General features: G+C 44.5%; 1 protein-coding gene across 2 annotated transcripts in view; it reads right to left on the bottom strand.

Moving 5' to 3' along the window:
* Positions 1–26,336, bottom strand: part of FAM107B (family with sequence similarity 107 member B) — a 113,413-nt gene that overhangs the window by 37,504 nt on the left and 49,573 nt on the right. Inside the window, exon 1 of one of the 2 annotated variants that reach the window (XM_081879233.1) lies at positions 11,064–11,293. The exons of the other annotated variant lie outside the window; for it this stretch is intronic. The gene's annotated coding sequence lies outside the window, so the exon portion shown is untranslated. Of the gene's footprint in view, positions 1–11,063; positions 11,294–26,336 lie in introns of those variants that run through there. 2 annotated transcript variants of the gene reach the window in all.

Below are 26,336 nucleotides of genomic sequence, written 5' to 3'. Positions count from 1 at the left end.
AAAGTATTGCCAATGGCCCCAATGCCTTCTCCTATATCCTCCACACAAATATATTCAGTTTATGTCTTCTGGAAAATACAATCCTTCCAATACACATAAAATCCAGAACTGCAAAAAAATAATAATTAATTATTCTGTTCTTTGAATGGGATTTACTCTGAAGACCAGTGGAGAAGAGGACAAAGGAGCATGCCCACTCTACAATCCATCCTGGAATTTCTCCAGACAATCCATTATTGCTGGTCTTTCAGTAGTCCTTGATCTGTGATTACAAACAGGCTGCAACATGCCCAAAGCAGCAGATCATACCAGCGTAGGCCAGGATGCTTTGGGTGCTTTCGCCTCAGTCTGCCGATCTATGGACAGGCCACAGCACGGGAGAGGCAGGAAGAAGGTCCACAGAAGGCCTGCAGGTCCTCCTGCTCCTGTATAGGAGTGCAAGCCCCAACCCAAACTGCCTGGGCTAGTTAATGCTGCAAGCTGATCACCCAGGCAGCAGTCTAATAATCCCCAAAGCAAAGTCACTTGAACGGAGAGTTCCGGTGTAGAACCTCCTCTTTCAATTACATCAGGACAAGTTGTGTGTAAACTGTATGAACTACAGCACTTCAGAACTAAGCCTGGAAGACTGGTTCCAACAGATGCTTCTGTTAATCCACCATTCAACAGATGATGGAAGGGAATGTGCAAATTATTTGAATGGACAAGTGTCCCCAATTTTTAGCCAGCCTTTGCAGCCAGCCCAAGATCTCCGCTCACGGACACTCGCCTGACAGCACACTGAGCTTCAAAGCTGCTGAGACTGACCAGCCACTGATACTGTAGGAAGGAGCTGGTCCTCCTGCCTGGCTTCCATGGGGGCAGAGAGGCTTCTTCCTACGCAACTAAGCTTCATGCCCACCAGAGAGAAAGAGATGCTAAGTCAGGGCAACCTTGGTGAACAGATCTATGGCTCTTGAGGTGATAAGACCGATGGCCTACAATTGACATTTGAGGTGATTAAAATACATGAAACCTTGACAATGCAGTCCAGGGGTGACAAACAAGTGTGGATCCTTCCAATATAGGGCCAGTGTATGAGAGAGACACATGTCTTTTTCCTTTCACACATTTGGGAAACATTAAATTCTGCAAGCCCACCTCTTGCCAGGACAATGCATTTCCCTTTTGCTGCAAGCACACTGGTTTAAAAAATAATAATCAAGAGAATGAAGTCTACATCACAAACACCCCCAATTTTGGTCTGTTACTTCCCAGCAGGGCATACCACAGCTGGGAGTTTGAATTTTAAATGATCCCTACTGTTGTACCTCAGGAGTAATAAGAAATGCCCTGCTCCTCTCCACTACATATGTCTCTTTAGCAATCTCCTTCAACCAACAGGGAACACAAGCACCTTTGGTGTTTTAAGAGGGCTGTGCACATATCTAAACACAAAACTCCCTCCTTTCTGAGCACCCTGCTTTGTATGACAGGCGCAGCCTCCTCCTCCTGTTTTGACAGGAAAACCACCACATTTGTTTCCTGTTTCTCAGAGCCAAGCAGAAGCGGCCCAGAATTTCCTTACCATCTATGCAACTGTTGATCTATTCTTGAAGGTGGGTCAATTAATGTTATCTTGCCATTGTGGCTTATTTCTTTATTTCCTTTCTAGGCTGGGGAATGCTTCAGCAGCAAGAAAAACAAACAAGTGCAACGGTTTGCACAAAAAGGAAAGCAGAAAAAAGGAACATTTGCCATGCTAGCAGACAGACAGCAGCAGTTACCAGAGGACTCGAGGAGGTGCTGCAAAACAATGCAGTTGACAATGGAACTAGAGGAAGAACGAGTCCCTCCACCCCACCCCACCCCACCCCGACCTAAGAGGTTTCCCACCTCACTTGTAACACAGTTCACAATCCCACCCACACTCCTCAGGCTGCATCTCAGCCACCTTCTCTCACACAGCTGGTCAGGCCAAGGTACAGTGGTACCTCAGGTTAAGTACTTAATTCGTTCCAGAGGTCCATACTTAACCTGAAACTGTTCTTAACCTGAAGCACCACTTTAGCTAATGGGGCCTCCCACTGCCGCTGCGCCGCTGGAACATGATTTCTGTTCTCATCCTGAAGCAAAGTTCTTAACCTGAAGCACTATTTCTGGGTTAGCGGAGTCTTTAACCTGAAGCGTATGTAACCTGAGGTACCAATGTATCTCCCTCCCTCTTCCCCAGTGAGGACAACACAAGCTTGGGTCAGCATTCCTCGGTCCTTTTGCTTGCGGGGGCAGAATCATAGAATTGTAGAGTTGGAAGGGACCGCAAGGGTCATCTAGTCCAACCCCCTGCAATGCAGGAAACTTTTACCCAACATGGGGGGCAAAGAGGGTCCCTGTGAGGGAACTGCCATCGGAGCCAAGGGTGGTGGTAAGGCTCCCCAATGACGCTGGAGAGGGAACCAGCAAGGAGAGAGGGAGAGCTTCCGCTGGGGAAGGAAATAGACGTGACGCCAGGGAGAAAGAGGAGGTTGAGGGAGCTTCGGAGGAAAGGCTCAGGGACTGTTCCAGCGAGACCAGCGGGGAGAGCACAGGACCTCCCCTTGGGACGCCCACTCTGCGCAGAAAGCTTCCGTGCAGGGAAGCTAGGCGGCGACTTGGTGTCAAAGAACTCTTATGTTGGAGGAAATTCAGGAAACGCCCACTGACGGATTCTGCCAGTGATTGAGACAGTCACGGAGTACTGACTGTCCAGCCAGGGGAAAGTTTTAACCAAACTACTCAGCTTGGAGCAGTTTGCGCCTTACGCACAAGCAACCCCAAACCCCATTACAGTCCCAATAAATGACAGTTTGAACATGATGTTCCATTTTTAGGGTGGGAGTGGAAGAAATCACAGTCCAAGCCAAAGTTTAAAACACTACAGGAAGTCCTGCCTCCTCAACAAGAGTGTATCTGCAGTACTTTGCCTTATCACCAATCCCAGGAAGCTAGCTACGGTCTGCCCAATTCCCTCATTTCTTGACCTTTAATTTCTGCAAACTCTTCTTGTTTCATCTCTCCTCTAGTCTGGCAGCAAAGCAAAAACACACACAAAACAGGAAGATTGATCTAAAGGTAAAGATTTATATATTCCAGGCATATTTGATTGCTGAGTTTGGAATAAAATCATTAAGGATCATCTGCACTTGGTGTTTGGGACAGAGTCTGTCTTCTCATAAGAAAATCTAAAGATATATTGGATGGATGGCACTGCATGGTCTATTTGAACTGCCAAACTCATTTAGCAGCCCTCCTATGTGTACTGAATTGCTCAAGGTTGCAAAGAGGAGATTGTTCACCACTACTATTTCACACACATTTTGTGTTTTTAACATCTATCAGGTATACCGGGCACGTCAACTGGGAGTTTGGAAGCCAGATTAGTTGGTTCTCAACGTCTATCTCTCCGCACTGTAATGGAAATTCTTACATCACAAGTGAAGAACTCCCCATTCACCTCACAACAGCTTTGCATACCAATATACTGTTGGCTGTATGAAGGTGTTCTGGTTTCTCCAGGCCACACCCAACTCGAAAGTATTCTGCTCTCTGAAGGGCTCTGCTGTACTTGCCAAGGCCCTGGAAGGCAAGTGTCTCCTGAGCACAGGAAAACTGCACCACAGCTTTAGCCTTGCTTTTCCTTTGCCAGCAAACTTCCTCTAAATATCAGCTGAATGTATTTGTTCATTTCAGCCTTGAGGCTTCTTTATTACTATTTATTAGCCCTCCCTTCACGGTAAGATCCCAGGGCAAGTTAAAAACCCACAAACTATCAAACATATTAATTAATATTACTGATCGGTCATTTACTGCAATAGTTTTAAGCAGCAGTATTTCTACCATTTTACAAAAAGGAACAAGAAAGGCTGTGACCGAGGATACTTGTGCTAGCTTTTAAAAAGCAGATCTAAAAACTATTGCATTAAAAACGACACCAATATTTGAATACCAGACAAATGCAGTTGGCGCCGTGGTCTAATCCACTGAGTCTCTCAGGCTTGCTGATCAGAAGGTCAGCAGTTTGAATCCCCGCAATGGGGTGAGTTCCTGTTGCTGTGTCCCCACTCCTGCCAACCTAGCAATTCAAAAGCATGCCAGTGCAAGTAGATAAATAGGTACCGCTGCAACAGGAAGGTAAACGGTGTTTCCGTGTGCTCTGGCTTCTGTCATGGTGTTCTGTTGCACCAGAAGCATTTTGTCCTGCTGGCCACATGACCCAGAAAGCTGTCTGTGGACAAATGTCGGCTCCCTTGGCCTGAAAGCGAGATGAGTGCTACAACCCCATAGTCGCCTTTGACTGGACTTAACTATCCAGGGGTCCTTTACCTTTAAGCTTTTCAAGTCCGTTTGCTTTCAAAAGCTCTTGGCTCCACTGGGCTTCTTGTGCAGCCTTTAGACTCCAAACTTCTGGGCACAAATGGGATAGTTATCAAATGTAGGAAGCAAGCAGAACTCAAAACTCTTTAATGTGGGTAAATGTTAACTCGTCTCAACTTCCAAGCTGGTCCCCATGTTGCCTTGGACCTTTAAAGAAATTCACTATTTAATTTTGAAAAGGGAGAACCTTTTCTGGAGTTACGAAATACCTTCCTGGGAGTGGTGGGAGAGTGTTAAGTATATATACTTTCCTGTTCGTTTTCTCCTAAAATTTTGTTGATAGCATGGGTGATAGAGAGATTCTGTCCAAATCTTTAGAGGGCAAAGTAAGTCTTGATATCCTGCAACTTTTCTTCCAAGATAAAATTTCTCCACACACCACACTCCAAGGGCTGAATAAGGTAATCACACAATTTCTCCCTTGTTTTGTTTTTTTGGTGGGGGGAGGCAGAGAAGGGAAGAGGCGATGACCACCATCATTTAGTAAGCTGCAATGAGGTTTGGGCTCCTGTGCTCCCCTCCCCTTCATCTCTCTGCATAGGATCCCAGCAGCTTTGGTTAACCACAGTGAAGGATTTGGTCAACATGCTAAACTGTGGTTAACATTAACTTTGTTTTTTACAAGCAGGACCCATGAATTGAAGTTGGCTTGTTCAAAACAAACCATAGTACAGATAAACTACAGTTTACGGTTAGGTTAACACAGCAAGCTTCAATCTAAACTAGAAGGCCAAGCGTATGAACTTCTCGCAACTGTGCTGAGAAAGAGAGAAACATAGGAGTCCGAGGCTCACCGCAGCCCAGTCACATGCCACGAAACTAGGGTCTAGCAATTATTGGGGGGGGGGTCAGCATTCAGTCAATCCCCTTTTGACATCAGCAGCTGCTAAACAGCAACCCCAAGCTTCAACTCAGCCTTATTTGCATGCTTGGCAAGCAATACTTTAAGGTGGGGTTTCTTAGATTTCCTTACCCGAGTCTTCTTGAAAGGATAAAAAACTACTGAGGCCCACCAATCACAAAATGCTGACACAAGACATCCCATTTTAGGCAGATTTTGTTTCAGAGGGCAAAGACTTTTCCTTATCTCTCTGTATCTCCTTGCTGCTCTCTGCAAACTGCCTGTTTCTTCCATCCCCGTCTTCCTCCTAGTCGGAAGCCTATGCCAAGGAGGCCATTACATGATACACAGCTGATTAATTTCTTCTTTCATACCCGCATTTAGATGCACAAAGAGAAACTCAATCAATAAAAGAAAGCCCAATAGCCAATTTGATTAATCCCTCCCTTACTCCCAAGTTTATTATCAGTAAAACGACGAACCATCTCTCTCTTTCTAAATTTCCTTCCTGCATCTTTTCTTCCTCACAGAAGGGAGGAGACGCTTTCTGGCTCAGCAGAGGGCCTGGCAGGAGAGGAGGAAGACCTCGGCATTTGGGGTGGGCGGGCAGGAACTTCTCTTTTTCCTCTCCTTCAAGATCTGTCACAACTCTCCAGCCTCCCTCCTTTCCTCACTCAGGTGGCTAAATTTCCTCACTTCCTCTCCCCCACCCCCACCCCCCGCCTCCGTTTTTTGCTTGCTGCAGCCTCACACTCGCCTCTTCCTCTTACCAAATCCCCCGTCCCACAAGTGCCTCTGCAGGGAGCTGCTGGCGGCCTCAGTCCAAGCAAAACACTGCGGCATGACCTGGGCGGTGTGACTCGTGCCCAGAGGCGTCCCCGTTGGCCCCTTTCCTCCACTGCAGAACTCCCCATTCCCACGTCTCCCATCCACCCGCAGCCTCTAGACTGAATAGCAGGCAGCAGGAATCTTCTCCATGGCAGGTACTCTGTTCTAAGCCCTCCAGCTCCCAGCACTTGACAAAAGGGTACTGGCTCTGCAGGGTTCACTAGAGTAAGACGGATAGAGGCCATCTTTCAAGGAGTAGACCTACCACAATGCACTGGACTCCCCCCAAGAACAGTATTGATCAAAAAAGGAATGACTAGATTTTCCCACTGAAATTACAGGCACCAACAGGCTGCCATGGCAATGCTATAGCAACCTGACTGTGGTTACCTGGAACAATGATTATGCAGACATGTTTCTAAAGGTATGCCTAAAACCCGCTGGTTTTGCATAACTGGTTCTTGAAATTCTTCAGCAGAGAGGGCAAATTGGCCCCAGAGCCTTATCTGATGTGACAGCCAGCAACCCAGTTTCGTCCTGTTGATGATACCCAATGTTAAAGAACAGACAAGCCCAAACCAAGCTCTTTGGGGGGCCTGGATTGAAGATGTGGGGCAACAGCAAAATAGGCAAAGACAAAACAACTAAGAGAATAAACCTAACCTACAGAAGACTCTCTCCACTACATTCTAAAACACACTGAGAAGAATGTGTCGTCATGCTGTTTTCCATCTTAACTGTGCCTACCTAGAAGGAAGTCAAGAGAACATGTGGGATACTCAGGTTTTACTTTACTGAGAAGTGAAGTCAACACTGGAATTCAAGTTTCCTCTCTCTGATGGTAATAGGAAGAGAGTCCTCGGCTTATGAATTTTATTTATTACATTCCTAGTCCAACTTTCTTCCAAGGGGCTCAAGGCAGTGCACAATGTTATCTTTACGGTCACCTTGCCAGAGAGGGTGAGCCAGGCCCTCTCTCTCAGCCCACAGTTCGAACAGAGAACTTCATTCCCAGGCCTGGTCAGAAACTCTGACCACTACACCAAGCCGCAATCATGTCTTTCCACCATGCTTGTGCCACACACAATATATGGGCCAAGTGGAACATCTTCAACAAAGATCTCAGGGTGATTCACAGAATAAAAAGCTGACCCTCTGAAGGCTCCATTAGTCTCATCTGTTTGGTGGCAGAAGCCACCTTGTTGTTTGTAAACATTAGCTGCCCAAAAATGGAGGAAAACTAAAACAAAAAGGTGGCCATGGAGAGACTTCTTTTCCCCACTTTTATCATGTATTGATTTAGGATTTACCCCTGAACTTTCCTTCTGTCTTCAAAGCCAAGACACAGCTCACAGACCCGTCGTCACCTGGCTTCCCTAAGAGCCTCCATCCTCTGCCTCCTGCCACCAAATGTCGAAGGAGGGTCTCAGCACTGGCCTACTTTTCAGGGCTGGCATAAGCACTAGCGAGAAGACCTGTGGGTCCAAAATCAGGGAGTAAATGACTCCCAAGCCAAGACTGCTTTCCATGTTTGAAGAAGACACAGAAGAGACAAAAAGAGCTTGTGTTTTTTATGCAGCTAGATTGCTTATTACACAATTTGGAAAAACTCTACAGATGCCATAGACAGTTGGTACAGGAAGCTCTGGAAGAGGGCAGCAGAGAAACCTACCCACCAGATGCACATGATCAAAGGCCAGTGAAACCAGAACCACATTTCCCTGTTTGAAATGACTTTATCGCTTACACTGTGAAAAATACTAAAAACAAGTTCCACCACCATCACTTAAAAATTATGTTTCAGTTTGGAAATGTTTAATATTGGGAAAGGTCCCAAACAACTTATGAAGACTTGGGTTAATGTGCATCAGTTGATATTTGTGTAACCTGCATTACAACTGGCCAATCTTGGCTACATTGAAAGGGGACTGGAAGAGGCTTGTCTTTCCAAACAAACAAAATGCATTTTGCTGCGGAACTGTTCCTCACTTATAGTTTTTTACTGTAAAGTCCTTAATAAAAAGGAATGCAAAGACAGCACTACCTAAACACAGAACTATTTCATAAAACTAGTCACTGCAAAATACAGTGGTACCTCGCAAGACAAATGCCTCGCAAGACGAAAAACGCGCAAGACGAAAGAGTTTTCCGTTTTTTGAGTCGTTCCGCAAGATGAATTTCCCTATGGGCTTGCTTCGCAAGACGAGTTTGTTTCCTTTTTCTTAAAGCCGCTAAGCCGTTAATAGCTGCTAAGCCGCTAATAGCCGTGCTTCGCAAGACGAAAACCGCAAGACGAAGAGACTCGCGGAACGGATTAATTTCGTCTTGCGAGGCACCACTGTAATCTCAATTGCAGCAATTGAAAGTTCAGTGTGTTTGTGGTTGCAATCTGCCTGCAGGGCAGCGAGAGCACAGGCTGTCAGGAGGAGATGGACGCATTTGAATGAATGGAGGCAAGGGAAAAAACATTCATTTGCTATTTTTTGAAAGATGGTGATAAGATAAAGATCAATGTAACTTTTTAATGTGCTGAGCTTTTTGTGGTGAACCGCTTCTAACCTAGTTTGTTTGGTGCCTATTCTATCACTCCCAAAACACCTGCATTTTTAAGCATTCTGTGAGCTCAGGACCATGAGCCCCATGTGGTCACTCTGTACCAGCAGATGCCCGTCTTGACACCCCGCCTTCAATAATGTGATTTTTATTAATTTTCAGCAGGACAAAGGACAGTAAGCAAATATGAGGTCACACGGCTATTATACAGAAAGGGCACTCTATGAATGGATGGCTGTGTCATTCCCATCGTTTAGACCAAAACCAAACCTTCTAACTGAAGGAGTGGACTTCAGTGGTGACACTGAGGGACCCATGCATCATCCCGCATCTGCTGGCACAGAATGACTGCAATACTTATAAAACCAGTGCCTTTAGCCAGAACCAAGGCCTGGTACTCACTGCGGGTGTGTGGGTGTGGGTGTGTTTGCACGCTACAGCTGGGGGGCCCCCCCTCACATTCAAAAGGAAAACAGCTGGAACGTTAAATGCTAGCATGTTGGGGACCAGGATGGAGAACCTTCTCCCTGGTTTGCGTTTCCTGCTTGGCAGGGGGTTGGACTCGATGGCCCTTGTGGTCTCTTCCAACTCTATGATTCTGTGATTCTTCTGGATCAGGCCAAGGCACCATTGTAGACACACCTGCTCATCTCCCCATGGCCAACCAGGTGCCCATGGAAAGCCCACAGGCACGACTGGGAGGCAATGGAGCTCTTCCTACCTGTGATTCTCAGCCTGCTGCCTGACAGGGGAGCTACCCCATAGCATTATCCTCCGTGGAAGGGAGTCTGAAGTGGTGCAGCCCAGGTCGAGGCTTGCTGCCTTAAGGAGAACTGCACCAAGGAGTTTATTCATTGGTGGAAGAGTTGGTAGGCAGGAAGGAAGAAGCAACAAGCTGGCAGGGGGAGGGGCAGGGGCCCAGCCAGCATTCATTGGGGGGGGGGCAGAACCCAACTGTCTGAAACACGATTGGCCAGTTAGTTAAGTATTTTTGTTTGTTTACTTGATGGGGGGAGCAGCTTCCCCCCCCCCACTGCCAAGGGGGGTGTTTGCCTGAAGGGGGGCTTTGAGGAAACTCTTTATCTGTATCAGGAGGCGTGGATGTGGCAGGGACTCCAGTCCTGAGGGTAAAAGGTAGACTCCTTTTTCACTGCAGGAGTGTCCCCAAGTGCCACTTGTAACTCACACACACAGAACTTAATTTAAGTGTGTGTGTGTGTGTGTGTGTGTGTGTGTGTGTGTGTGTGTATACTGCCCTTCATCTGAAGATCTCAGGACAGCATAAAAATACAAGATAAAACACAAAATACATATTAAAAACAAGAACAAAAGCAAAACAAAACAATGTCCCATCATGGCAGCCACTTTGTTCTACAAGAAAGGAATAAAGGCATGCAGTGGGGGACACCATAAATTTGCTGCCTACCCATCGTGACTCCAGCCATCAAGAATCAAACATGCTCCTATGGTCACAGTCCCATCCCAAGCCAAGTACGTCTTGTCCAAAACTGCTTTTTCATAACAGCTTCCAAGCAAACCTCATTTTGAGGTCAACCTCTGCAGATTTGTAGTCAATGTCCAAGGAGAGCTGAAGCAGGGCAAGAAGGAGAAATCTTGGACTGAGGAGACCCCGGCACAAATTCCCCACTCAGCCATGAAGCTCAGAGGGATGTGCTTGGCATCTTCCCTCTTAACTTAAATCTAACTCACAGAAGCTTTGCAGGCGTAAAATGCAATGGTGCCAGGACCACAAGGAGTCTGCTGGGTCTGGCCAAGGGCTCATCTAGTCCAGCATCCTGTTCTCACAGTGGCTGACCAGGTGCTTGTGGGAAACCTGCAAGCAGGACCCGAAGGCACGAGCCGCCTCCGCCTCTGCCTGGCTTCCAGCATCTGGGACTCAGGAGCATCGCCACCTGACTGGGGAGGAAGAGCAGAGCCAGCCTGCTCTGCAAGATTTCTTGCATGCCATTCTTGAATTCATTGGTTAAAGTCAGGGTGCAAAATGCAACACATAATTTAGCCCGCAAGCCTCCTCTCTTTGCCCAGCTGCTGCTTCACTAAGAAACTTGATTTCCTTTCAAAGGTCCTTTCCTGCCTTTGTTGACCATCCTCTCTTTTGCTGCGGCTGCGCAAGGTACACTGAACCCGGCTCTGTAAGACAATACTGCTCTCTGACTCCTCTGCCAAGCGCTGGACACCTTATATGCATGATACTAAAAATAAAAACAGAAGAAACACACCTTCACCTAAGTCAGCCCAACTATTCCAAGGGCAGATTAGACAGTGTGCATATAGAGCAAAAACTATGTATTGACAAATATTTAATAGTCACTTCAGACAATTTTAGGCTGTCACGCAAACGGCTTGCCACAAAATGCTCACTTCTCAGCATGGCCAAAAGTATTCGGAACAGCAACAAACAGGTTGCTTTTTGCTCTTTTGAACTTACCAGTGCAACAGGTGTTGCTGCAGGCAAAGCCCTCTAGAGTTAGTGGCTCCTGAAGCAGCGAAAATATTCAGGATGAACCCATGTTAACCAGCTCCAGCACTTGTCGGTTAGGAAGGAAGAGGCACAGTTAAAAGTTACAAGAAGTCAGAGGGGGTGGGAGATCAAGAAGATTCAATGGGCCAATCAAGTGACTGCACATCACAATTTTAACCTCCTGCAACACCCCAACTGAAAGAGAAGCACAGGAGTTTCCCCTCCCGGTTGCTTCCAAGTTGGCTCCATGTCTGCTGCAGTTCCCTTCCTTGTGGCCCAGCAGCTGCTTCTACCAACCTTCCTTTGCATTCTTTAAATGCCCCCAGGCAAAGGCGGCCTGGGGGTGTAAGTGCCACCAAAGTACTCAAATACTTTAGATAAACCTACAATAGCAATAGTGGACTTCCCAGGCTCAGCAAGTGAAGCGGCTTCTTGGAGAACAGAGACAGACCCAGACAGAAATGATCCTTATTGCTTTGGTTTTTACAGAGAAGGATTGAGGGGACTTCCAAAGAGAAACAAATGGTACATAAGATACTTGCAAGAATTCACATAATTACTCATGCTTTTAAGACCACGTTTTCTGGTTTTGAGAAGTGAGACAACTAAGTATGGGGAGGTGTGACAGATTTATAAAATTACGTATTAGCGGTTTGGAGAAAAAAGCTTTCCCCTCCCTTCTCAGTTGTAGAACTCCTACTCCCCTCAATAAAGTTTACTGGAAGCGGGTTCAAAAATTGCAAAAGAAGAGTTTCCTCTTGACAAAACTAATTTATGGGCAACGCTGCAAAAGAGACGTGCGCAGAAAAGTTTTTTTAAGCAGATTTGAGGAACGTGGGGGGGGGCAGGTCTAGTAAGGGACAAGCAGCCACCTTGGCCCAGTGGTGCCTCCAAGTTCAGGGGCATCTGAATACCAGATAGGAGAGATCACTATCATGTCTTGCTTGCAAGTGCCCAGACAACACACCTGGCTGCTGGAGAGGGAATGGGGGAGCAGATGAACAGACCCCCCAGCCAGGGAATTCCTGTTACCCTCTGGCGGCATCAACAAAACTCTGCTCCAAACCTTGTGAAGCAACACTTGCAAGTCACTGATTCCATTTAGAGGCTTAATGCCCTTCTTCTGGCACAGGAGGCCATACAGAATGAGAGAACTGTGGAGCTGGAAGGGACCCTGAGGCTAATCTAGGCCACCCCGCAAGGCAGGAATTTCCAGCTGGTGCTATCAGCCCCCTGCTCTTCCCAAGGGAGAGGAGTTGGCCTCCAATCTCGCGGGGCTCCAACTCCCATCCCCCCCTGACAATGGACTATGATGTCTGGGGAAGATGGGAGTTGGAGTTCAGCGTCATCCGGGAAGCAAGGCAACAGAATTCGTTATCTGCCATTACAGTTCAGTTTGGGGTGTGTAGAGTTTATGGAAAGTTTCTCTCTCACACATCCTGCACATGCACAGAGGCAGCATTCCCTGCAACGTTGCCGAAAGCTCAGGCCCCAGAGCGGTGCCCCATATGCAGAACATCTGCAGCCACTTTGGACAGGCGGCCCGACACGGAGGCTGGAATTAAACACTTCTTATTCCACGTTCCCACACCAACTGGCGAGCTCCAAAATAAGTACAAAAAGGAAAAAGCGCACGCGCGCACATCGCGATTCGCATCGGGCTTAAGCCCAAACCGCTGCTATGTGCATTAAAACCAAGCCCCCGTCAAGTGAATTGAGGAAGGCAGGCCGTGCCTGCGGAGCCAAGTCGCCCCCGTCGCCTGCCACGGAAGGGCCTAAGCGCCTCGCGGCCCCCGCCCCCCCACCCCAAAGGGACCAGGCGCCGCGCCGAGACCCGCGAAGGAGCCGGACAGCGAAGAGGCGCCACGGGGGGAGAGAGGGAGGGAGGGAGGGAGAAAGCTCCGCGGAGGGAGGCTGGGCAAAGCAGCCGCCGCCACCAGACCCTCAAGCGACCTCCGCTCTCCCAGCCCGGCGCTCTCCGCGCGGCTCCCCGGAGCCTCCCTCCGCGGACCAAGGCGCGGCCGGGCGCCCCGAGGAGGACAAAGGCGAGGAAGCGGGAGCCCGGCGGCGCAGCGGGGATGGAGAGCAGCTCCTCGGCGCCCGGCGCGCGCCCGCCGCCCGCCCGCCCGTGCCCCGCGCGCCCGCCGCCAAGCCCTCACCTCGGGGCGCCAAGGCGGGTCGGGCTCCGCGCGCCGCTCCTTCGTCCGTCCCTCGCTGCTCGCTCCTCGCCCGGGCTCGCCTGGCAGGCGCCGCGGGGCGGATCCCGCCGGCGCGCGGGCTGCTGACTCACGGGCCGCGGCTCCGCCCCGCTCCGCCGCTTTGTGTCTCGGCCCCTCCGCCCGCCGCCGCCGCCGCCGCCTTTGTTGTTTGGGGCGCGCGAGAAGCGCGGCGGCGGCGGCGTCTCGGGCGGACCGTCGGGCAGGAAGGCGCACCGAATGGGGCTGCTTTCCGCGCCCGCGCGCGAGTTGTGCGCGAGTCTCCCTGCCAACGAGCTTCCGCGGGGGCCGAAAAGGAGCCCGGCGGCGCCCACTGCCGGAAGAGCGAGGCCCGCTGCCTTCTGTCCGCCGTCGGTGGGAGCTGCGCCGCGCGGAGCCCCTGGCGGAGGCAGGCGGACCCGGAGCCCCAGAAGGGGCCGGCGCTGTCGGCTGGCTGAGATTGGAGAAGAAGCCTCCCCTAGGAAAGTGGAAAGTCAAAAGGATTCTTTTCCCTCCCCAATTAAGCTTTTAAAGGAAACCTTCCCCCTCCCCCCCAAATGCAAACGTTATTCATTAATAAAGCCTCTAACCTAGTTTTCCTTCAACAAATGCCTTGGGTGGTTTTGCAGGAATACATAAGCGCAATTACAAATAAAGATTAGAGATGGAGCTCTGAAATCTGCCTGCTATGATAAAGGTCAACCGTGGCTTTGAATCCTATTTTTATCAGAGGTTTCTATAAATTCCCCTTAAGGAAAACATCCACTTTGCTGATGTTTCAGCAGATTCTGCCCCTGGTTTTAGATGGGCTCTGTGGGCATTCCTTCTCATTGCATCTGTGAAGATGGCGTTGTCGAAGGCATTCCCCCAATATATGCATTATTGCCGCATTACAAAATAAGATTGATTGGTACATGGAACAAGACATTTGCCGTACTTGCCCCTTCTTACTTGTTTGCACTTTTTTACAATCAAGAAGTTTAAGGCAAGTGATGGGTTCCATTTATGTACTTCATAAATGTGGCAAATTTTGAAAGTCTTGTTCAGGTAAAACATCTGTAGAACTTAAGCACACAGCAATACCTAATTAGAAACAACAGCCTGAGATCTTAGCTGTATCAGATCTACCTTGTATTTTTATGCTCTGAACTGCCATGAGATCTTTGTATGAAGGGCAGTGTGCAAATTTAATAAATAAATTGAAATGGAAATGTGAGATGAAAAGGAACATTATTTTGTGTGAACCTTCCAGCCAGTTAAAAATAAACCAGGTTGACAATTTGGCTTCAATTTGTTGATGTTGTTACACAGTTGAATCTTTTGTAAGTCACTTTGAGGTTTTTACATTCAAATGGTGTATGTATATTTTATAATAAACAAACCACGTTATTTTGCACCAAGTTAACATGAGCTAAGAAAACACCAGTCATTTTACTCTCTGGGGGGCATCCAGGGGGTGGGGAATATTGTGTGGGTCTTCCTGTTTATAACACTAGTACAGTGGTACCTTGGTTTAAGAACAGCCCTGTTTACGAACTATTTGGTTTACGAATTCTGCAAAACAGGAAGTAGCGTTCAGGTTTGCAAACATTACCAAGGTCTAAGAATGGAATCTCAATGGTGGAAGGGCACCGGTGGTGGGAGGCCTCATTAGGGAAAGTGCACCTCAGTTTAAGAACGGTTTCAGTTTAAGAACGGACTTCAGGAACAGATTAAGTTTGTAAACCGAGGTACCACTGTGTACTTCTGTCTTGTTTTCTAACATTCCTTTCACACCACAGCACCTGCTGGGTTATGGAACGCTGCCTCTTGGGCCAATACACTGGCATGACACTTTAAATGTCATTCACGTGTGGTGTGTGTGTAGTGTGACATAACTGAAGAAAGGCCCTGCTCTGCTCCGCCTGCCCCAGGTCTCCTGCACGACCCTTCACACACACACACACACACACACACACACACACGGGTGCTTAAGATGCTTACCAAAGAGATGATGCCTGGATATTTTATGTGAGTGGGTGGTGCACAGAAATACTTTTATAAAGGATAAATAAAATAAAAACCCTGGGGACACTGCCACTCCCTGCAGAAGGGCACAGGAGCAACTACGCTGGCCGTTCCAGGTGGAAGCCTCTTGGTGCTTGCTGCTGCTCCTGCATCATGGGATGGCCTCTTGCAGGGTCTGCACACACCAGGTGCCACTTTACTCTCCAACAAGTGTAGGAGCTAAGGGAGGTGCAGGAAGAGCAACAAGGGATGGTAACAAGGTACCTTTAAAGCACATTCGAAGCACATTCTTCCCATCAATGGATTCTGGGCACAGTCCTTTGTTAAGGATTGCTCAGAAGTGTAGCTCTGTGAAGGGCAAACTACAGTACCCATAATTCTTTGAGGGAAGGAATGTGCTTTAGTGTGTACACAGCTCTCGTCTCTGGACTTGTAGGTGTTGAAAGGGAACCCTGGAACATTATTTCACAGGCCGTTCTTTGTCTGCCTCCTCCATGAGAGGTCCAGAAGGCAGCATCACGTGAAAGGGCCTTTTGAGCCATGGCTTCCCGTTTGTCGGATGCTCTCCCTGGGGAGGCATGCCTGGTGCTTTCATTAGACACATTTAGGCAAAAACGTTCCCCTTAAAGCAGGCCTTGGGCTGATTATCATCCAATGTGTTTGTGTGACAGGGGGCGGTTATTGGTTTGCTTTGTTTTTGTTCGTGTTTTTAGTATGTATTTTGTGTTTTTATTTTGTATTTTTATGGTGTCATGTGAAGAACAGTATACAATTTTTAATGAATATTATTATTATTATTATTATTATTATTATTATTATTATTATTTTACCTGGGATTACCTGGGATTTTTCATCCCTCAGATGATAGATCTGTTAGAAATCCTAAATTCATTCATTCCTCAGATGATAGACCTATTAGAAATCCCAAATTCCTGGTGTCCCTTTCATATTAGCTTCATTCCAAATGCTCTTGCCCAGACGTCTCGCTCTCTCCCCTTGTGTGTCCCCAGTTGGTGCTCCTTATAAAGGCAGACACCTTTCGAGAAGACCTGGTGCTGCCTTTAAATTATTTGTAGCTCAGCTACCGACTGCCCATTTCACAGCTGAGGATTGTGGTGAATTATGTATCTTCAGTCTAAAAGCACCAGCTCCTTTGCTGCTACACCCTCATTATAAAACCTGATCTAATCCTGCATGCCTCGTGCAATTATCTAAGATTACAATTGAAAACATGGCCTCCCCAGTGAGCATGAAGAAGATAAAGTACTCCTAAGTATGGTAAACATGAATGCTCAGGAGTAAGACCGAGATTGCATGTGTTGTCCAGCAGAACAATACATCATTACCATTCCAATTAATGTAATCTTACTGTGTCGTGGCAGGAATCTTTTTTCTGTGCTTACATTAGTGCTGAACATAACTAACAATTCCTGCTGCCAAGAACTGAGCATTCAGAAAATACATCAATAACCGTGATGTCAATGGAAGGAAATGCACTTAGGTAGATTTCTCTGATTCATAACTTCCAAGGGTGAGATAAAAAAAGAGCATACTTTCCAACAGGAAGAAATAAAAGTTGCTTGACATGGTATAAAAATTATAACAAATGTGTTTCATTTATAAGGGCAGGGTTGCATCATGGGTGGTAGAAAGTGATATTCTCTTTGACATCACTGCACTTTCACTGCACTGGAATTTATAGAGAATATTGGATGTCAAGAAGAGATGAAAGTATATGATTTGACAGAGAGAGTGCATTGGACCGGCTGATTACTCGGGTCACTGAAAAAGAGGGTGAACAAGTTTTCTAAAGCCTTCTACTATAGCACCAAGAAAGTCAGCAACACTAATAGGATTTCAAGGCATTCTTACTGTTAAGTTGTGGGTGAACATATCAGACGACACAGCGATTTCTCCAAAGCAGCTCTTTATTCTGAGGCCTGAACTGAACTGAACTGAACTGAAGGGCTCAGTCAGCCTGCTTATATAGAGCTCCAGTACCACGTTACTGTAACAACTTTCTAAAACTATCCAATTACTGAACGTCACTTTCGATCCTTCATTTGCATAACTATCTACAGTATCCATCCAATCACTGAACGTCACTTTCAATCCTTCATTTGCATAACTATCTACAGTATCCCCCTGCTGGCCCAGGGTGAGAACTTCAGTACATAACACTTACAGCCTCATTTCCATTTGCAGCTATTTGTAGGAATGTTCAAGGATTTTGCTGGGTTCACATTTTGTAAGCAAACACACACTGCTGGAGACCACAGGAGGGGACGGCGCTCTTGCCCTCGGGTCCTGCGAATCGGCTTCCAACAGGACTATGGTTGGCCACTTTAAGAACAGCAAGGCAGACAAAGTGGGCCAGTGGCCTCATCCAGCAGACCCTTCTTATGTTCTTATGCTCTCATGCTAATATGTGGAATCAAACTCTGTTACTGTTTTTGGTTCTCAGCTCAAAAAGCAGAGGAAAAATGTGTATTTTAGGGTAGAATGTATTCAGAAATGTGTGATACATTCAAAGACAATGTGCAATAAAAATAAACTGCAGACTGAAGCAGAAATGGGATGGAATTGACCTATGAACAGATGCAAAACTGACATGGACCAGAAACAGAACAATCCATCCATTCTGTTTATGACCAGATAACATCAACTAGAAACGAATAAAATATTTTACATACTCTAAACATCGTCAGCATCAACAACATCATCATACATGATTCTTTCAACCATGTACACTGAGTACTAGCAGTTTTCTGAAGCATAGTTAAGCTTCTTAAATCCATTTCCATTAGCAAGAAATGCAAAGGGAGTTTGTGTCTTCTGAGAGAGTTAATTGCCTCTGGCAAAAAAACCCAACAAACAAACCACACTGCCATTAGCCCAAAGTTTTATGATAATTTAATTGCATGATGTGCTGAAATGGTGAGATATTGCAGACATCAATGTAAATGTCTAACTGGAAGTATTCATGAAGGTTTGCAGCAATATACATGGCAAACCTTGGCAGACATTTTAGGTGCGTTTTAGTTTGGTGAACCTTTCCTCTGAATTCTGCTATGCGTTTATCCCATTTATATTCTTTCCTCTCAGGGGCACCTCCTGTGCTCTCTCTCCCAGCAACCCTGTGAGGCGGGTAGACAGAGAGAGAGTGACTTGCAATGGACTCAGCCATCCAAACCCTGCTCTCCACATTGGAGCATGCTTCTGTCGGCCCCGGGTTCATTCCCCACAAAAGAATTAGAGGAAAGAAATCCTCAAACGATGGTCCCCAATCACTGGTGGCCTGTAAGCTCCATCTGTATAGTCCTTGGAAAAGGTGTGGAACAGTCAAGAATATCTTTGCATGGCCCTGTACTTATTCCCCTCTCCAGTCACCAGACATTTAGGCGATTTTGACCAGGGTCAGATTTTTCAAATAGGTTAAGAGGCCATGGCCTAAGAGATTTGTCTGCAATGGCCAATCTGTTCTTTCTATTATTTTTTTTAAATACATTTTTATTAAAGTTTTGCATAAACAGATATACATCAAAAGGAAAAATACACAAAAGGTCATAACAATATGGGTACATAGGCTAACATTTCCTTTCTCCCAACTATATATAAAAAAGAATAAAGTAAAATGAAATCGTCAAAAAGGAAAAAAAGAAAGAAAAAAAAAGAAAAAAGAGAAAAAAAGGTAACAAAAAAAACAAAAAAAACCCCACAATGTTTGGGGCTCAACCGAGCCCTAGACTCCCTTCCACCCTTTTGGTAAGTATCAAATATTTTCCTCTGTTACGTACTTGATTTTTAATCTTTATTTATTTATTTTTTTAATAATATTTATTGAACATTTTCAAATATAAAAAAGAAAAAAGTAAAAAAGTAAAACATCCATTTTATAACCTTATTTTCATTAGCATCTTGCCAGGACTTCCCCACCCCACCCCCTCTTGTATTCCAATTCCTTCAAATAGATTCAGCAAGTTCTTACCCCAAATTTTAAACTTATTATAGTTAACCCAATGTTAAGAATGTTTTTCCATCCCCTAAAATCGACCCCGCTCTCTTCCACGAGTTCCCCTCTTTAATGTGCAGAACAGATTAAAAGAAAAGAAAATGGAACAAAGAATAAAGTATAATTTAACACCCTTTGGATTCCAAATTTCCCTCCCCCCTTTCCCGGTTGCGTTCCCCAATGTCCATCAATGCCTGTTGTCATCCTGGAGATCCCACATCTAGGCCGAAATCCTTCACAAGTCCACTTTGCCGTCTTTTTAATAGTCTTTACCGTCTTTTTGATCATCTTTAGTTTCAAGCGTCCAATCTTGGAAAAGCTCTATCTCAAAAAGGTCCATTTTTTCCATCCAGATCTCTGTATTTAAGAGTAAAAACTCCAATTTTGTTTCTTTAGACCTTTCAAATCTGGATGTCCCAAATGTTCCCACTTCCAGCTTTGTCCAATTCTTGTTGTTCATGTTGTTCTTATTATTCTCTCTCCTCACTTTCCTCTAGTTTCTTTTCCTGCTCTCCTGCAAAAATGTTCCAATTCCAAAAGCTTCTAAATCCCCTACAGAGGCTTTGTTATTCAGGAACAAAACTTTATGTCAAGTCCCTTCCATTCTTCAATAGATAAATCTATTGTCTCCTTTAGTGTAGAGACCTCTGTAGACAAAATAGTGTTCCATTTCTGCAGTTTCCCAGGAGATAAAAAGTCCAATTCAAATTCCATGCCAGCAATACTTGTAGTGTCCCACAGCCCCTCTAGAGGGATTATAGTAACTCAATTTCCTTCCAGATCGCACCCAACAGTCAAAGTAACTTGTTATTCCTTGTTTTAAACAATTTATATCTAATTTGTAACAAATGTAACTGGCAAAGTCCTCATAACAAAGTTCTCTTTTTATTCTTCAGCTTTGACAGCTCCTTTGACAGCTGTCAAAGCCTCTGTTTCTCCTCTCCCGGCGCTCTCGCGGATCGCTCCCGGTTCCCGGGGGGGGGTTGCATTTTAGCTCACGTTCTACTTTTCTCCTCCAGCCCAGTCTTATCATTTTCCATCGTGAAATTTGTGACTTTATCAAAATAATGTAGCACTCGATCTTAGTTGTTAAATCCTTTGCTTTAAATCCTCTATGACAGGGGGGAGACTGACTTCCTTTTTGCACCTCCCCCGCTCGCTCCGAATTTAAATTCCCCCCCCCTTTTTAAGTCCAGTTTCCAATTACTCACGGGTTGTTCTTTTTAATCCGAATTTTCAGTGGAAGAAGTCAGCGCTCTCTGCCAAATGGCATGCGGCTTCGCTCGGCAGGAGAAGCGGAGGACTCATAGCACCACACCCCCCCCGGCACCCGCTCCGTAGCCTTTAAAAAGGCTCCTTCGCGGGTCGGGGGGCGCAAACAGTGCCCGCCGAGTCACCATGCCCATGGGTTTCAGCGCCCATGGTTTTTGAGGGTCCCCGCAACGCCGACGCGGTAGAACCCAGCCCCTGCCGAGCAGGCTCCCTCCGGAGCTCGGAGGGAGTCCGCCATTCGGCGATGGCGCCAACCCGGAAGTCCTGATTTTTAATCTTTAAGTCTTAAATTCACTCGCTGAAAGAATTGTTCTAACCCCGCCAGTTCACTTTATGAATTTGTTCCAATATAATTCCAATATTTACTCCAATTTTTCTGGAATTTCTGTTCATCTTGATCTCGTATTCTGCCTGTTAGTCTATCAAGTTCAGCATAGTTTACCATTTTAATCTGCTGGGAATGGTTTCCACTTTCCAGTATTGTGCCCACATAATTCTTGCTGCCGTGGTGGCATAAAGAAATATCGTCCTGTCTTCTTTTTTGATTTCTTTACCCATCATTCCCAGCAAAAAGACTTCAGGTCTTTTGGGAAATGTATATTTAAATATTTTTTTGAGCTCATTGTAGATTGATTCCCAAAAGCCTTTCGCCTTTTTACATGTCCACCACATATGGTAGAGGTCACCCTCCACCTCACCACATTTCCAGCATTTCTTATCCTTTAATCTATACATTTTGGCCAATTTCACCGGTGTATGGTACCATCTGTATAGCATCTTCCAAACATTCTCTCTCAGTGTCATACAGGCCGTAAACTTTATATTGCTATTCCACAATTCCAACCACCTTTCAAAGTCAATATTATAGCCAAAGTCAATTGCCCATTTAATCATCACCTCCTTCACCTCCTCGTCTTTTGTATGCCACTCTAGTAACATATCATAGATTCTGGACAATATTTTGTTTTTACCTTCTATTATCTCTATGTTAAATTTCGATTTTTTATCTTCAAAACCTAGGTTCTTTTTATCCTCTTTTAACAAATCATTCACCTGGTGATATTGCAACCAACCAGTGAATGAACTTTTTATCTCTTCATAGGGTCTAAGTTTAGGCCCTTGTTCTGTTTTTCTTAGAAGTTCTTCATAGGTGGCGTTCTTCTCCTCCGAATTTGTTTTCTTGATCGTTAAGACCTCTATTGGGGATATCTACCAGGGGGTCTTTTTTCCAGGAGATTTTTATTCCTTTCCCATACCTGGTATATTGGTCCCCTGAAAATATGGTTCATAAAGCTCCTGTGGACCTTCACTTTCCCATACCAAAGGTACGAATGCCATCCGTACCAATTATTAAAACCCTCCAGGTCCAGTAAGTCTTTATTCTCCAGTTTTATCCAGTCTTTTAACCAAAGTATGCACGCCGCTTCATAATACAAACTCAAATCCGGAAAAGAAAAACCCCCTCTTTCCTTTTTATCTGTCAAAATTTTCATTTTTATCCGTGGTCTTTTCCCCTGCCAGATATATTTCGCCAGGTCTCTCTGCAACTCTTTACACTGTTTTAATCCTTTAAGTATGGGGATAGTTTGAAATAGAAACAGCATTCTAGGTAGAATATTCATTTTAACAACTGCTATCCTCCCCAAAAAGGAGAATTTCATCCTCCCCCAAATTTCCATGTCTTTCTTTATATTCCTCCAGGTGACCTCATAATTATCCTTATACAAATTTAAGTTTTTAGCCGTAACCCACACTCCAAGATATTTCACTTTCTTAACTACCGTAATTTCCACCCTTCGTTCCAAATCTATCGCTTCTTCCTTAGTTAGATTTTTAACCAGCATTTTGGTTTTATTTTTATTTACCTTAAATCCTGCCACAGCTCCAAATTCGTCAATTTTTTGTAAGGCTTCTTTTACGCTATGTTTTGGATCTTCTAGGGTTAATACGATGTCATCTGCGAAAGCTTTGATTTTATATTCACTCATTCCTACCTTGACTCCTTTGACTTCTGTTGCCCCTCTCAGTCTCTCGTTAAGTATTTCTAATACTGTTATAAATAGTAAAGGAGACGGGGCAACCCTGTCTAGTTCCTTTATGTATACTGAAGTATTCTGTTGTGGTATTATTCATTACCAATTTTGCCTTCTGTTCCTTATATATTGCTTCTATGCCTTTTCTGAACTTTTCTCCCAGTCCCATCATTTCCAAACTTTTCTTTAGGAAGTTCCACGAGATATTATCAAATGCCTTTTCGGCGTCTATAAACACCAAGGCCGCTTGTCTATCTATTCTCATATCCAGGTATTCAATAATATCTATCAAATTCCTTACATTGTCCCTTAATTGTCTCCCTGGAAGGAAGCCCGTTTGATCTTTATGTATTTTATTATTCAAGACCTTTTTTAATCTTTCTGCCATTACATCTGCGAATAACTTATAATCATTATTTAATAATGAAATTGGCCTGTAATTCTTCACATCCAAAGTATCTGCATCTTTTTTAGGAATTAATGTAATATATGCTTCCTTCCAGGTATTCGGGATCCTTCCTTCTTTTAATATATTATTCATCACTTCTCCTAGCGCTGGGGATACTTGATTGCTTAGTATTTTATAGTATTTGGCCGGAAGGCCACCCGGCCCCGGCGCTTTCCCGCTTTCCATCTTTTTAATGGCCTTCTCTATCTCTTCTTGTGTAATTGTCTGATCTAATATCTCTTTTTCTTCTTTTGAAATTTGCTTTAGGTGGTGTTTTTGCAAAAAGCAGTCTATTTCTTGTTTTGTTTCCTTTCCTCTTTTATATAAATCCTTATAGAATTTTTGGAATATCCTTTTTATTTCTTTTGGTTCTTCCACAATCCTTTCTCCTTCCTTTATCTTACAAATCGTATTTTGTTTCCTCCTTTCTCTTATTTGCCATGCCAAATATTTCCCTACCTTATTCGCTGATTCAAAAGTCCTCTGATTCATCATTTTTATTTTCCATTCTACCTCTTGGTCAATTATTGTAGAAAATTTAGCTTGTAGTATCTTTATATTCTGTTTTGCGGTCTCCTCACTGGGGTTAATAGTTAACTTTCTTTCATTTTCCATAATCTGTGTTAGGATCTGTTCTTTCTTTTTCTCTTTTTCTTTTCTTAGTTGACTGCTTTTCTGTATCAAAAAAACCCCTCATAACTGCCTTTCCTGCATCCCACACCGTCTCTATAGCAGTTTCCCCATTTAAATTCCATTTAAAGTAATCTTCTATTGTTTCTATGGCCTTATTTATAATCTTCTGGTCATTAAATAAGAATTCATTCATTCTCCATCTACCTGTTTTGGTGTCCTTTCCTTTTAACTCAATGGATACCGCATTATGATCGGATATAGTTCGTGGAAGAATTTCCGATTTAGTTAAATTCTGTGTCAATTCCTTCGATATCCAAATGCTATCTATTTTCCCCCAACTCTGATTTGGGTTTGAGAAGAAAGTATATTGTTTTATAGTAGGGTTTTTAAGTCTCCATGCATCAATTAGTCCCAGGTTATTTACCATATCGAAGAAAGATCGGGGTAATTTACCTTCTTTCTTCTCTTGCTTTTTTGTTAACTTATCTAAATTTGGAGACACCACCCCATTAAAGTCACCCATCAATATCATTTTTGGGTCCATCCATTCCGTCAGTTTATCACCTAATTCAGAGAAGAAGGCTGATTTTTTATCGTTTGGTGCATATATTCCAACAACAATTATTTTTTCTCCCTGAAACACCATCTGAACTATGACCACTCTCCCTTGATCGTCTTTATACAATAATTGTGGGTCGTATTTTTCTTTTATATATATTACCACCCCCCTTTTCTTAACCTTATCCGACGTCACAAAATCTAATCCAAGTCTCTTATTACTTAGCACCCTCTTATGCTTATTTATTACATGGGTCTCTTGTAAGCAGATTAGATCACAATTCTTTTTCAGTAATATATGTGCAATCTTGTTCCTTTTATTTTTATTGTTCAGCCCATTCACGTTCCAGTTTAGTATTTTTAGCGCCATCTATTGTGTAATATTAGTTAGTTTATCAAGTCTGTATGCAGACTACTATTCTTTGTCTTCTTTCTCTAATTCTTCCCTTTCTCCTATTGAGCTCTCCTCTCTTTCTTCTTCTTCACTTCCCTCGCCTTCCTCCCCCTGCTGATCCCCCACCCCCTCCCCTCCCACCATCTTTCCCAGATCCTTCTCGTATCTCCTTGCAAATTTTTGAAGTTCTGGAATGGTAGACAGTTTGAACCTTTTTTCCTTGAAATAAAATGAAATACCTTCCGGAAACTCCCATCTATACAAGATCCCATTTTTCTTCAAATGATTTGTTAATTTTTTATATGGGTCTCTCCTTCGAAGAAATCTCGAAGGAATCTCTTTAAAGATTATAATTAAGTTTCCTTCAATATATAACCTTTTAACATAGTTCTGCTTCAGTATTTCATTTCTTATCTCCAACGAATTGAACATGGCTATTACATCTCCTGGCAATTTTTTCCCTTTGGCTTTAGCCGATTTTGTTCTTATTCTAAAAATATTTGCTAAACAGTGATTTATCTCTTCTTCTTTTCTGTCTAACCAAATTGCCAGCTCTTTCACCACTTTGGTTCTAATGTTCTCATTTAAATTCTCTGGTATACCTCTAAATTTCAAATTAGATTGATTTTGTCTCATCTGCGTCATAGCCATGTTATCCAACAGCTCTTCCTGTATCTCTCCTATCTTTTTAACTTCTAGTCTAATCCTGTCCACCTCCTTCTTACTGTCCTTCATATCTTTTTGCACCCTTTTCGTTGAGTCCTCCAATACCTTAGTTCTTACCGAGAGATCTTTAACTTTTCCTGTCAATTCACCCACCACTCCCTCCAATTTCTTATCTAAGGTATTTTGTACCTCTATTAACTTTCTCTCAATATACTGTTCATTATTTTTAAATTCTTTTCTTATTTCGGCCATCAGACTATCATAGTCTCTAATTTCTTTTGCCTCCTTCCCCTCTTCTTGTCTTGAAGGTCTCCTTTCCGCTGGTGTTGCCACCCCCTTTTTTGGACCGTTCGGCATTTGTGTCTTTGGGGTTGATTCCTCCTGTAATACTGGAGGAGTAGAATATAGAAATAGCAAAGCAACAAAATACAACAAGGATCCAAGGTTAGCTGGATTAGTAAAAAGCAAAGGATAGCACTTGAGTAGGGTGCCAGATGGTAAACTTTCCAAGTCCTGGATCTATTATCTTCCGTAAGGTCTCACAGCCAGTTATCTCTCTCCCCGCGCCACACAACGACTGTTCTCATAGGTTGCTGGTTATCAGCCATTGGGGGGGCGGGGTTAAGAGTAAGGAGGTACCATACCAAGGGGGGAAAAAAGAAGCCTATTGGAAGGATAGGGAAAAGCGATCAAGGAAAGGAGGTAGTCAAACAATGGGGGGAGGCAGAGGGTGACCAAAATATCAGCAAGTGGCACAGAGCAAAAAAAGAGCACAAAAAAGAAAGAGAACTTGCAGAGTTCACCAAAGTTGCTGAGACCGTTGGCATGAGTTCCAGTGACCAATAATCCCTGGAACTTAAACAAAGTGTGGAGAGAGTCTTAATCCAAAAGCAGGCACATGGGTGTGGGGCAGGACCAAATTAGGACGTCTCCTGAGGGAAGAAGCTTTTATATATGGCAAAAAGTCCTAACCCACCATCCTGATTACGCTTTTTTTCCTTCCAAAAGTTCTCAATCTCTTT

Source organism: Podarcis erhardii, assembly GCF_964252035.2.
Source record: "Podarcis erhardii genome assembly, chromosome: 10".
Lineage (NCBI taxonomy): Eukaryota > Metazoa > Chordata > Lepidosauria > Squamata > Lacertidae > Podarcis > Podarcis erhardii.
The sequence above is the reverse complement of the archived record's forward strand: the minus strand, read 5'-3'. Positions and strand labels throughout refer to the sequence as shown.